The sequence below is a fragment of the Humulus lupulus genome, chromosome 2 (assembly GCF_963169125.1).
Source record: "Humulus lupulus chromosome 2, drHumLupu1.1, whole genome shotgun sequence".
Classification (NCBI taxonomy): Eukaryota; Viridiplantae; Streptophyta; class Magnoliopsida; order Rosales; family Cannabaceae; genus Humulus; species Humulus lupulus.
In genome coordinates this window covers 56,637,603-56,649,950 of record NC_084794.1, presented here as the reverse complement: position 1 = coordinate 56,649,950, position 12,348 = coordinate 56,637,603, and the positions used below count along the sequence as shown (strand labels likewise).

The following is a 12,348-nucleotide window of genomic DNA, read 5'->3' as shown; positions in this document are numbered from 1 at the left end:
AAAATCTTACTTTAAGGCTATCTAGGAATAGGTCAATCTTTTTAACAAATTTTGAGACTTTATAAAATCTATTTGGTTTATTAATTTGGTCCAAATTTTTTTATGACCATAATAGGCTGTGTAAAAAACACTCACACCAAAAATAAAATCATTTTAGGCATTTTTACTTGGTAAAACGGATACTCAAAGTTGGCTATCCAGAAACTATGGTAAATTCTCATAAATTTTTATCAAATTTTTTGAAAATTCATAACTCACAGCTCTTTTAAAATTCTCCTTTGAAATTTGGCCATTTGATTCTTAAATATTAAAATAATGTATTCTCCAAAAATCATCCAAAAATGCAATGATTTTTCCACCGAAATAATTGTCCAAAATCAGCCATTTACCTCATTTTTTAAATGCTTTTCCCAGACTACACACAAATTTTGCAAAGGCTATCGCTTGGTCAATTCAAAACCTTCTTGCACGTTTTTACACATTATGGACATCTATACATCCTAAAATGCAAGATAAAATACAAGAAAATTCATAATTAGTTTGACCCATAACTCGTTTAACCCACTAGAAGTCAGCTCCTAACCATTTTCTTACAAAATCAAGATTTTTACATATGGAATATTGGATTCCATTATTAACAATTATGTAAATTCTTATGCATGTACAATCAGCCATTAATTTAACATATAATGGCATGGAAGCCAGCTACTAATATATTCAAGAATAATGCCTCCTCCCCATGTTGCTTGCCCTGATTAACAGCCAAAGTTTTAATGTTTATGACCCATGAAACAGTACTTATTAATCATGGCAGAAACATATTTCAGTACTCCTAAATACTCGATGAAAAGAAACAATCAGACTAGTACAAAATGCTATTTCGAACCAGAAGGTATTTTAAACGATTTGAGTAATGAAACCAGGGATTCAAGTAGTTTTACATTGTGCAAGTATGCAGGAAAATTGGATAAACTAAAATTGGCTGAAAGAACATATATACAGGAAAAAATATTAAAATTATGGGAAGTATACAACCTGTGTCATGCCTTTCCGGCTCATCTTAAATCGCTTAACATCCCAATTCCCAGTAGAAAGGCTCCTCTCAAGTCCCATTGTTATGCTATCTCTCACTATCCACTGCATTAGCATAAAAACAAAAGAAATGATACACGATTTTCAAATAACACAAAGAAGAACCGAATTACATTCCATCAAAATTTCATATTTGCAATCTGTTTTCTGTAGTAAAATTCTTGCACTTAGAGAGAACTTGGTCTTGCATACCTAGGTTTTTCTATATTTCCTTATTCAAAAATACAGTCCCCCTGAATTCTCTCTATTTATTTAATCCTATTGTTTGATATCAATTTGAGCCTATCATACTTGTCGCTAAAATTAAAATCAGTCTGCAGAAAAATTGAATACATCTGTTGAATATGAATCTAATAATTTGGATACAAGCTAGACTAGAATGAAATGAAGCCTAGTCTAAAAATGCTTAGGACAGTACCAAACAATAGTTTTTTTCCTGTGTAATCATACACGCATCAAAGATCTATTTCTTTTTCCAGTAGTAAAGAAAACCTAGTCAAGTCAATCAAATTTTAAGTTGTCCACTTCACATGCACCCTAGATAAGAATTAGATAACAAATATTCACTTGAAACCATCAAATTAATGGAAAAAAATTCAGTGTTTTTATCTGTACCCAAAAAGAAATAAATTATAAGTTAATCATTTTGGTTCCAATATCCTCCAACCTCCTAATAGAAACTTTGGAGAGCTAAGTAAACATTAGTGATAAAAATATTTCTCATCACATTTCTGTTAAAAAAAATTAGTAATTAGCAGAGCTTACCTGAGAAAAGTCAAAACGACTAGACCTGCTGGGCTTTGTTAAAATAGCATCCACAGTCTTCTTAACCTCACTAATCATTGTCTTGAACAAATCCTACAATATTAAAAAAAAACACCCAAACAAAATTTAAAAAGTTAAAGATCTAGTTATTATACAATGCAAAGCATTAGATGGGAAAATATATGTTTACCTCAAAAAGTAGGGAAATAAGCTGACCAGATAACTCCAACCGCTTGTTCCCAACATAATCCTGAAATCATCACAGTATAATTGTTTCTATAGAACAACATTAGCTTATTAGTGACTTTATAGAATGTTAATTTAAGAATACCTATTTTTTCTTTAAAGTTGTAATAACTAGAGATGATGAAGTATCACCTATATTATATCCTAGAAAGTCATTAATAGGCACTGCATTCTAAAACATCTAATAAGATATGCGACTATTACATATAAAGACCACAAATGCCAATCAAAAAAGAAAAAGAACATTGACAAAGTAAAGGCCCTAAAGTACTTATTGTTGAAGATAGCCACCCATTTCAAGTTCTTGACACTGTTTTTGACACTAGTAAGAAATGAATGAATTGTTGAATTCTTCCTCTGTTGATTCTCTTTAAATGTTCACCTTCTCTGTTATTATTCTATTTCTCTCTAAAGTTCTATTTTATTTTCTATCTTAATTCTCTCTCTAAATCTAAAATAACCCGGTTCTTCTAGAAATGTTTACCACTTATTCTGAACACAACTCACCATACACGGTTATATAATCAAACTGAGAACTAATAATGATCTATAAACCACAAATCTGGAATCAATTATAAATTTATATCCATTAACAATCAGAAAAGGTACGAGACCATAAAGAAATCCCAAACACTCTACAGGGAACTAGAACAAATTTGTAAATTGGAATTAATTAATTAACTCCACTCTAGAATCTTCAGCAAAAGTGATCATTTAACTCTGAACAAGCAACTCTGCCCCTGAATGAAATTCAATAAAGCTTTAAACTTCAATAACCCAAATATACTGAAATTCAACCAAGGCATGTTTTCTTTTAAAAGCATGTGTGTGAATGACCTTGTCATGACCCTGATATTACAACCGCAAATAATGTGATTGTCTTGTCTAACAGTTGTTAAACCTAGACAAAAAACAAGATTTTAGTAAGAGAACAACATCAAATACAAATTCATTGGAGATGGATAAAAGTTGGATCCATCTTAACAGGTTAGTAACCAAAATCATATAGTTTATTTTGGATATAAGTTTAAGTGTTAGTGCTTGATTATTGACGTATGCTCTAAAATTGTAGAGTAACGGTGGAATATGAGCAAAAAGCTAGAGAGTTTGTTGAGACAGCCATGACGAATCTTGGATTTCCAGCCAAGATTCTTTGTCCATGCAACAAATGTCACAATCTAAGACATCAACTTTCAGTCCCCTAAGGTAAATTATAAAAGTTGTTATTGTTTTAAATTTTCATTTTAGAAGAACAATTACAGAAACTAATATATTGTCTTTAAAATAAATTTGGTAGAGTATTGCACTAGAAAAAAGACATAACTTTACAGAAGGGAAGAATGCTTGCTACTTGCTTGACTGGGCAGATGCAATTGTTGCTGAAGGTCGTTGGGGTTCTAGTGATCCAAATATAACTGTACATGGAAAGCCTCTTGGACCAGATTTTATGCGAGTATGGGTTGATGTTGCTATTGTACCAGAGTCTTACTTATTTCGTCCTAATCATGCAATGCTTACAATACAAGAAGCAGTTGGTTCCACAGTTGCAAGGCCTTCTAAAAAAGTTATTCCAAGAGGTACATTTTCATACTCAAAAAATAACTAATGTCTTATAATTTAGTGTTTGGTTTCTTTGTTTGCTTTGGTGTAGTTGTGAATCTATTATTTTGTATGTGGTGTCCTTTGTTGGATATAATTTCCATAGCATTTTTCTAGAAGTAATTTGTGATGCTAGATAATAACAATAAAATATTTCTTTGTTTATTTTACAGATATGACAAGCGAAGTATAAAAGGATACTTAAGACTCCTTGAAAGTAGTAACTTTGTTTATTTCTTTGTGTTGAAAGTAGTAACTTTTAGACTCCTTGAATACTTAAAGAATATTTTGTTGTTAATGACAGTGTTGCATGTTTTAAACTAAATTGTGGATTGTTAATTCAATGTAGAATGTTCTTACTTTTTGTTATTTGAAAATCAAGTTCATTTGATGATGCTAGTATATATTAGAAAGCTAATTTTAATTATATAAAAAAATTAAAATATAATAGAATAAATTAGTGTAATATAAATAAAATATATAATGAAAATTTAAATATATCTAAATATAACAATAATACGAAAATTAAGTTATAATATATATTACAATAACACTTTTTATGCAAAGAATTATGTTATGGAAACTTCATTATATAACACAAATAATGTGTTATACTAAAGTGTAGTATAACACAAAAAAAGTGTTATAGTAAAGTGTAGTATAACACAAAAAAAGTTTTATACTAAAGTGTAGTATAACACAAAAAAAGTGTTATAGTATCGACTATAAATAACATAATTCAACACTTATCTATATATTAAAATAACAAAGAAATTGTGTTATCGTTGACAGTACAATAACACATCTGTAGAACACTGATTAAGTGTTATGTAAAGTACCCTGACCTACGATAACACAGTCTGTCTTAACACATCAGAAAGAGTTATCGTAGGTTTTGATAACACATTTTTGGTGTTATTAAAAGCATTTTTTCTTGTAATGGGAGCTGGCTGTGGAATCTGAGACTGGTCATTTCCTGACCCTGGCTGTTATTGTTATTCTGGCCCTGATCACTTTGGCCAGCTGAAGTATCTGTCTGCCCTGGGTTCATTCTTATATGATACCTTGCTGAAACATTGATCAATACGGCCAGTCAGGTAGTAATAACTAAACCTATTGTCACCTTACGGTCCAAGAACAAGCAGACAATTATCATATTCCACAGTCATACAATATGTACAGGCAGATACATGTTTATAGCATTCAGCACTCAGCATGTATCACATAATAATTCATAATCAACAATACTGATGAGTATGTTCTAGCAATTTCAGTACTAATTAGCACACAGTTGCTGAGGATATAATATTTCAGGGCATAGGTTTAACAAGGGGTCTCATGCATACAGGTAAAGCACATATACCACATTTAAGCAGTTATACATATAACTACATAAATAGTTACCAAACCATGAGTTGAGCTTGACTTCAGTGATGTGTGTACATGCCCAGCCAGTTTACAGGAACCCTAACCTTGGCATGCTTTGATACCAAGTTTTAACGCCCTGGTTACCTCAGAACCGTTACGGTGAACCCGAGTCCTTTGGTTAAAAACGTGTTCTAAGTGTTATTAACAGGCTAAGGTGAAAATCAATAAAGAGGAAAGGATATGTTTTATTTAATACATAAAACTGTTCATGGGCCCACAAGAACATTTACAAGTTATTTACAACTCAAAAAGGTCATTACTGTTCCAAAATTACAATCACGCCGACCTAAGCGGAAAAAATAGGGTAAACCCCCTAGTTCCTCTGAGAACTCCTTGGCCGTGGTGGTCAAGCGGCCGCATATGTACACATCACCACCTAAGCTCTCCACTCAAGGCTGGGTGAGCTTTTCTTTCCCTTTACCTACACCACATAGCACCCATGAGCCAAAGCCCAGCAAGAAAACACAGCATTGGATATAAACAATATCAAATGATTATCATTATAACCACACAGAGCTTATAACTCTTAAACAGATGAGTGAATATCACTTGAGGTTCTAGAAAACCATACTGAATGACTGACAAGCAAGTCACTAATTTAAGCAGAAGAGTGGCTGCTAGGTAAGCCACTAGCCTTAAACAGACGAGAGACTGTTAGGTAAGTCTCTAACTTAACAAATGAGTGACTAATGGGTAAGTCACACAAGCGCTTATAATATTCATCGAACTTGAGGTGGGTTCGGCATTAATCCTCTTTGAGTCATCCAATGCAGATATCGATTAGATCTAATCTTTATTAGCTTGCGTTGAACACGCTAAAGCCGTCCTGACTAATGAGTCAACACTATGTGACCAGTCCCCAGTACCACTGCCGAACCTAACTAATGAGTCACAGCTTCACAGTTGATACTGACACCTTTGCCAAATCTGACTAATGAGTCAGTACTATGCACAAGTGAGCAAGATTTGCTAGGCATTCAATAACCAATTCATGTCCACATTTACAAAATCAACATGCCTCAAGAATAACCATGCATGTCACACATGGGGTGCAGTTTTCTTACCTCTGATTCGAGCTAGAATGAATAAAAGAACGACCCTTGAGAACGGTTTAGCTTCTAGTCCTTTAGCGGTTACCTAATCATAACACATTATAGGATACCATCAATAAAATGATCAACATAGGTTTCCAAACCAATATCTAGCCTCTGGGGCATCAATCCAAACTAATCCAAGTAGTAGGAGTGATCCCGAGGCTTAAAACTATGTTCTCGGGGTCAAAACATGCAAACGGGGTGAAGACTGGGCAAGGGCTGTGGCCCTAACACCTTGGGCCATGGCCCCCAGAACTTCCTGAAGCAAAGGTCGCAGCGCCCAACAGGCACAAAGAGCCCCACCTGCTTCATCAAGTCAGGGCTGGGCTTGCCAAGCAAATCAAGGGCCGCGGGCCCAGCAGGCACAAGAGTACCCCTTTCCAAAAAATACATTTGATTTGGTAAGTATAAGTTTACCATACTCAAAAATGGCTTTAATGCCGGGCTTGCCAAGAAAATCACCACTTACCAAGTTTTTACTCATTTCGGGAACATAAAGTACATTCACTAATGTAACTTTCTTGCCGGAGGTGAAAAAGACTTCAATAGTACCTTTGCCAAGTACCTTGGATTTTCCCTCATTGCCCATTTCAATCTCATGGTTGCCCTTTGACTCTTCAAAGGTCTTGAACAATGATTAGTTGTAGGTGACATGGACGATGGCACATGTATCATACAACCACCCTTTCACCTTGCCTTGGACCGCATTCACCTCACTAAGGGTAGCAACTATGTTCCTCTTGAGTTGCGTTCACCTTAGGTCCTTGTTGGTCTTTTCTATGCCTACACTCTCTAATATAGTGACCCTTTTTCCCACACACAAAGCAAGGACCTTTCTCGCCCTTTAACTTGTTTGGGTTGGTTTTTGGACCCAAAGGTTTCTCGTTACCCTTTTTCCCTTTGTTTTTGGGATGTTTTGGTTGTGACACCGCATTTTCTTTGGAAGTCTCTCCATTAGACCCCTCCACAAGTTTATCTCTACATATCGATTCCTCCTCGATTCGAATATGTTTTTGGATTTCCTCCAAAGAATAATCCTCATTTTTATTAAGGATTCTTTTCCTATAGCTCTTCCAAGTTGGTGATAATTTAGCCACTATAGCACCAACTTGAAAGGCCTCGGGAAGCTCAATCTTTAATACTTTCAATTTGTTAACAATTATTTGCAATTCATGAATTTGAGGAAGAATAGGTTTATCACCAAAAAATTTGAAATCAAAGTATTGAGATATCAAAAACTTTTTGGTACCTTCCTCTTCCGCCTTGAACTTTTTCTCAAGTGCATCCCATATCTCCTTGGCCAATTTGGTCTCGGTGTAGAGGTCATAGAGCCTATTGGAAAGGGCATTGAGGATATGACCCCTACAAAAGAGATTTTCCTCCTCCCTCTTCCTTCTTTTCTCCACCTCCTTGGGAGTGTTGTTGTCGGATGGCGTTGGGAGAGGTTCTAGAGTGGATTCTAGAATGTAGGCGATTTTGAGAGTGGTCAAAATGAATCTCACCTTGTCTTTCCACCTAGTGAAATTGGACCCATCAAACCTATCCAACCTCACTAGGTCTTGATTCATTATCTTGATGGTCTCACCTTCCATTGAAACAAACAAAGGGATAAGCTTTTGAATGTTAGGAAAAATAGTATTTGCCTCAATGGAAATGGTAAGATAATACAACTCTTTGCAATAATATTACAAATAAATAATTATTGATGAAATAAAGTTACAACTCTATAACTGAAAGTTACAATAAACAAAGAAAAGGAAGAAGATGATGATGAAGAGGAGAATAGTGAGAATACAACTCTAAGCAAAAGATTACAAATAAAGTAAAGGTGTTTGCAACAAAAGAAAGGAAGATTACAACTCTAAACAAAAGTTACAAGTAAATAGAACAAGAGAATAAGAAGAAAGCTGTTGCGATATTTTTGCTATGCAAGTGCACACAGTCGCAATTCGTAATAAAATGGTAAAACCAAGTATCGTCCTCAAGGACTGAGTTATCAATTACCAGTCAATTAATTTCTTGTTCTATTTGATGAATTAAAATTCTTGATTTTTGTAAATACAACAAAAGAAACTATAAAGTGCAGAAACAATAATTGAAAATTAAATGGAATAATAACTAATAGTAAAACTTTTAATTTAATCACTGAAGAAACAATTAGGATATTTAATCTCATCAACTATCCTCCCTATTATTCCCTAATGCAAAGTGTGAATTCTTCTTCTTTTTACCTAATTCAATTAACAAGTTGATACAACAGCCTATAATCATACTATGAATTATAAACTCAACATAAGTGACAATTTCCTATATTTCTATGGTAAATTGAACCACAAAGGTAGCATTAATCTCGACAACTTAATAACAGTTACACAATTAATTCAGATACTTTCGTTCTAAATTAGAATTATGTCCAATATAACCACAGTAGATTTAAATCTCACTTCTCAGATTTTGACTTAAAAACATATGTATATGACTATAGATGGCCAATCAATAATCAATCTATAAGAACAGGTTATATGGAATTGAAGAAGATTGAAGAAGAAGAAAATTGAAATTGCATTAATTCATAACAGGGATTCAAGTGATTCAATTAAACATCCTAAACAGAAAATTAGTTTATAATCATAATGCCAATCACAACAAAAATTAAAGATAACATCAGGAAGAAGAAGAAAAACATGTGAAAATACTCTAAGCTTCAGCCTTCCAAAATCAGCTTTCATCCCCAATCCGTACGTCTGTTTCTCTTCTCTTTTTCGCCATATTAAAACCTAGGACTCAAATTTTAAAGAGGCGGGCCGCGGCTCTCCAAACACTATGCCGCGGCCCGTGTCCAATTTCCTGGGCAAAAGATCCTCTCCATGCCGCGGCATTAGTCAACCATGCCGCGGCCCGCGTCGACAAAATCTGGGTTGATGCCCTTCAATGCCGTGGCCCTCTCTAGCCATGTCGCGGCCCGAGGATTTCCTTAAAAACATTGGTTCTGTTTCCCACCTAGACGCGGCTCCACTTTGCTCATGCCGTGGCTCTTAACGGATTTCTCAATTCTTCAAGTTTTCATCCCAAAAATTCACCAACACTTCCAAATTATGTTGAGAACCATTCTTTCTCGAAATATGATGAAAAACTTGGTTATTTCTTCCCTTTCAATGACATTTCTTCCACGTGCTCAATTCTTCCTGATATTCACAAAGACAGACAAAAACAGCATAAACCCGCACTAAATGAAAGAAAAACGAAATAAAAGACTACTAAAAACATCACCAAAACATGATAAAAACTAGACTCAACAAACTCCCCCAAACTTAACCTTTACTTGCCCTCGAGTAAAGACCAAGTTAAACTAACAAAAAGAAACAAACACAAAATGAACAAGCTAAACCATCATTACCATCTACACTGCTCTGCCAAAACTCATGAAATCTCAATTGCAATATTTATAACCAGAATTTCAGCTCAATTGCCTTAAAGTCCAATTTGTAAAGTTCAATTAGGGAAATCAATAATATATGATGAAAATGATTACAACAATTGGACTCTATCATATGTGCTCAACTCATTCCAGACAATTCCACAAACCAATTCTTCAATATGCTTGCATTACTTGACCTTCTCCACTAATGTCAATAACACGTGTTTTGAAATCAAAATGACTTTCACAGGTTATAGCGTTAGGCTTGGGCAAGGGTAGATGAAATTGTCATTTAGGGTCAGTCGTTACCATAAGCATAAAAACCTTGAAACCAGCCAAATTTCTCTTCACCACACCAAAAATCACCCTTTTTTACAATTGGAGAGAGAGATTACAACACTTTCATCATTTTCCTCTTTTCTTTTCATATCATTTCTTTCAAATCACACTCCCCCAAACTTAATATTTTCTATATAAATATAATCAAGGAGTGTGACAAATTGATTTTTTTTTTTCATAATCTAAAAACTTCTCTCTCTCTTCTTTTTGTACAATCATAATACATTCAAATCATACCAATACCTCAATATTTTTCGTTCTTCCTTCCCACAAATTATATGCTTATGATAACAAAGGAAAAGGAAAAAAAAATAATGAAGTTAGGAAATTTAGGCTCAAATAGTATAATCAAGAACAAAAACCAAGTTTAAGGCTCAAAAAGGGTAACTAAGGATAATTAAATCAAGGTTGGCTTGAAAGGCACAATCGATCCAATAAAATTGCCTAAATCACTTTTCTAAACACATGTCATCAAGGATTTCGCCTCAAAGGCCAAATAATGCAAGTTCTATCAAATTCAAATTGTCATTCCACCAACCCTAGTCAAACACATATAATAAAATCCAAAATGTTGCATTTTCAAAACATATTAAAAATTTCCCACAAAACTTTTAAATTAAACTCTAAAACAATTGAACCAAGCACACAGTTGAATTCAATTTCCTTTTCACGAGCAAAGACAAAGCAACAACAAACACGAATGATGGTTTAACAATTACACTAAACAACACAGAAAATAACGCAACAGACTAAAAACTAAACTAAACAACGCACAAAACAAAAATAAAACAAAATAAGCTCCCCCCCAAACTTAAGATGCACATTTTCCCCAATGTGATAAAGAAAAGGACAAGGGAAGAGAACTTACCTGACGCCACATTAGTATGGCGGAGGAGGTGGTGGAGGCGGCCACTGGTATGGAGAGTACTGTGGCGGAGGAGTGAAGTAATTCTCATCAGCAGAGCTCATAGTCCACCTTGTTACTAAAGCATTCAACTCCTCAATGTGAACCCGCCCATACTCATTTTGTTGCACCATGAAGTCATTATAGTGCTGATTTTGCGCATGATGCGATTGGATTAAGTATTGATTTTGCTGAATAAGGTAATCCAATCGAGCATGCGTGCGCTGCGTGTGCTCATCAATCGGTCCACCAATTTCCAAATTCGAAGGTGGGTTACTGGGACCTGCTTCATCTGCTTCCTCCCCTTCAGCTGGATCAATGTCCACTGGTTCATCAGCCCGGCTACGCTTGTTTTGCTGGCTAGAGGCAGGTGGCGTAAGAGAAGCCGAAGGGAAAGCCGTAAACATAGTCTGATTGATTGCCCCCATTGGCCTCTGGACTAGATCGCTTGGGTAGACTGGTACCTCATAAGTGTTGCATAGGGTCGAGAGGAAGGTACCATGGGCCACACCAGCTGTAGTATTGAATCTGCTGATGTTGCGAATACTGTAGCGAATTATTCGGCCAACATCAACTTTCTTTTGGGTCATGATAGCATAAACCAACAAGCAGCGCTCTCTATCAACAGAAGACAGATGAGAGGTCGGCAATAAATGTGAACTTACAAAATAAACCCATGCCTTTGCAATTGGATTGAGCTACCACCTGTACAACTCTTTGGGCTTTCCATTATGATAGTTGAAACGTGCACCTTCCACACTCAAAACTGCAGCCACAGCATCATAGTCTGGCTCATCAAAATGGGCCAACTGCCAATGTTCGTCCTCTTGTGCAGACAATGAAGGGAGGTCCCGTAATTGGTTAAATGAATAAGATGTCGTAGGCACCAATTTACCCCTGACAAAATTGTTCTGTTCTGCATCAAGAAATGGGAAGTTGGCAAAGAATTCATAAATCTGAGAGCAGTTGGTTGATCCCACATAGGTAGAGTCGCAAAAGAAACCCCAATTACGTCGCAATATTTCAGCGTTGATGATATCATAGGCAGGGTTTTGTACCACAGTGGCCTCATGAAGCTCAAATCCCCTTTCCCTTACCACAGATCTCTTATGAATCTTTTTAAACAAGTCAGCTGCTTCCTTATTGACAAATAATTTCGTGTCATAATCAGCCGGGGGAGATGGTGTTGGTGGTGGTTGAGTGCGGGATGAGGAGGCTTTCTTTGAGGAGGTACCTCTCGGAGGATTTCTCTTAGGACCCATTGTGTCTTTCAAAACAAGAACAAACTAAACCCCCAAATTGGTTTTCAAGAACTTGAGTACAACTTCCCCTTGGTGTCACTCCCCCAAAACTTTCTGATTAACAAAATCAACAGCCCAACCACTAATTCCCAGAAAAGCAATTGACAAACCCCTTAAATGTCTCACAAGAAAAGCATAGGACAATCCACAATACCACAATGT

At 35.4% G+C, this 12,348-nt stretch overlaps 1 long non-coding RNA gene across 1 annotated transcript; it reads right to left on the bottom strand.

The window, feature by feature from the left end:
* Positions 1-850: 850 nt before the first annotated feature.
* Positions 851-2,109, bottom strand: LOC133816045 (uncharacterized). Its single transcript, XR_009884978.1, has 3 exons — positions 2,048-2,109; positions 1,858-1,950; positions 851-1,137 (listed from the first exon to the last, which is right to left on the bottom strand). It is a non-coding gene; the product is annotated as an uncharacterized LOC133816045 (long non-coding RNA).
* Positions 2,110-12,348: the final 10,239 nt, after the last annotated feature.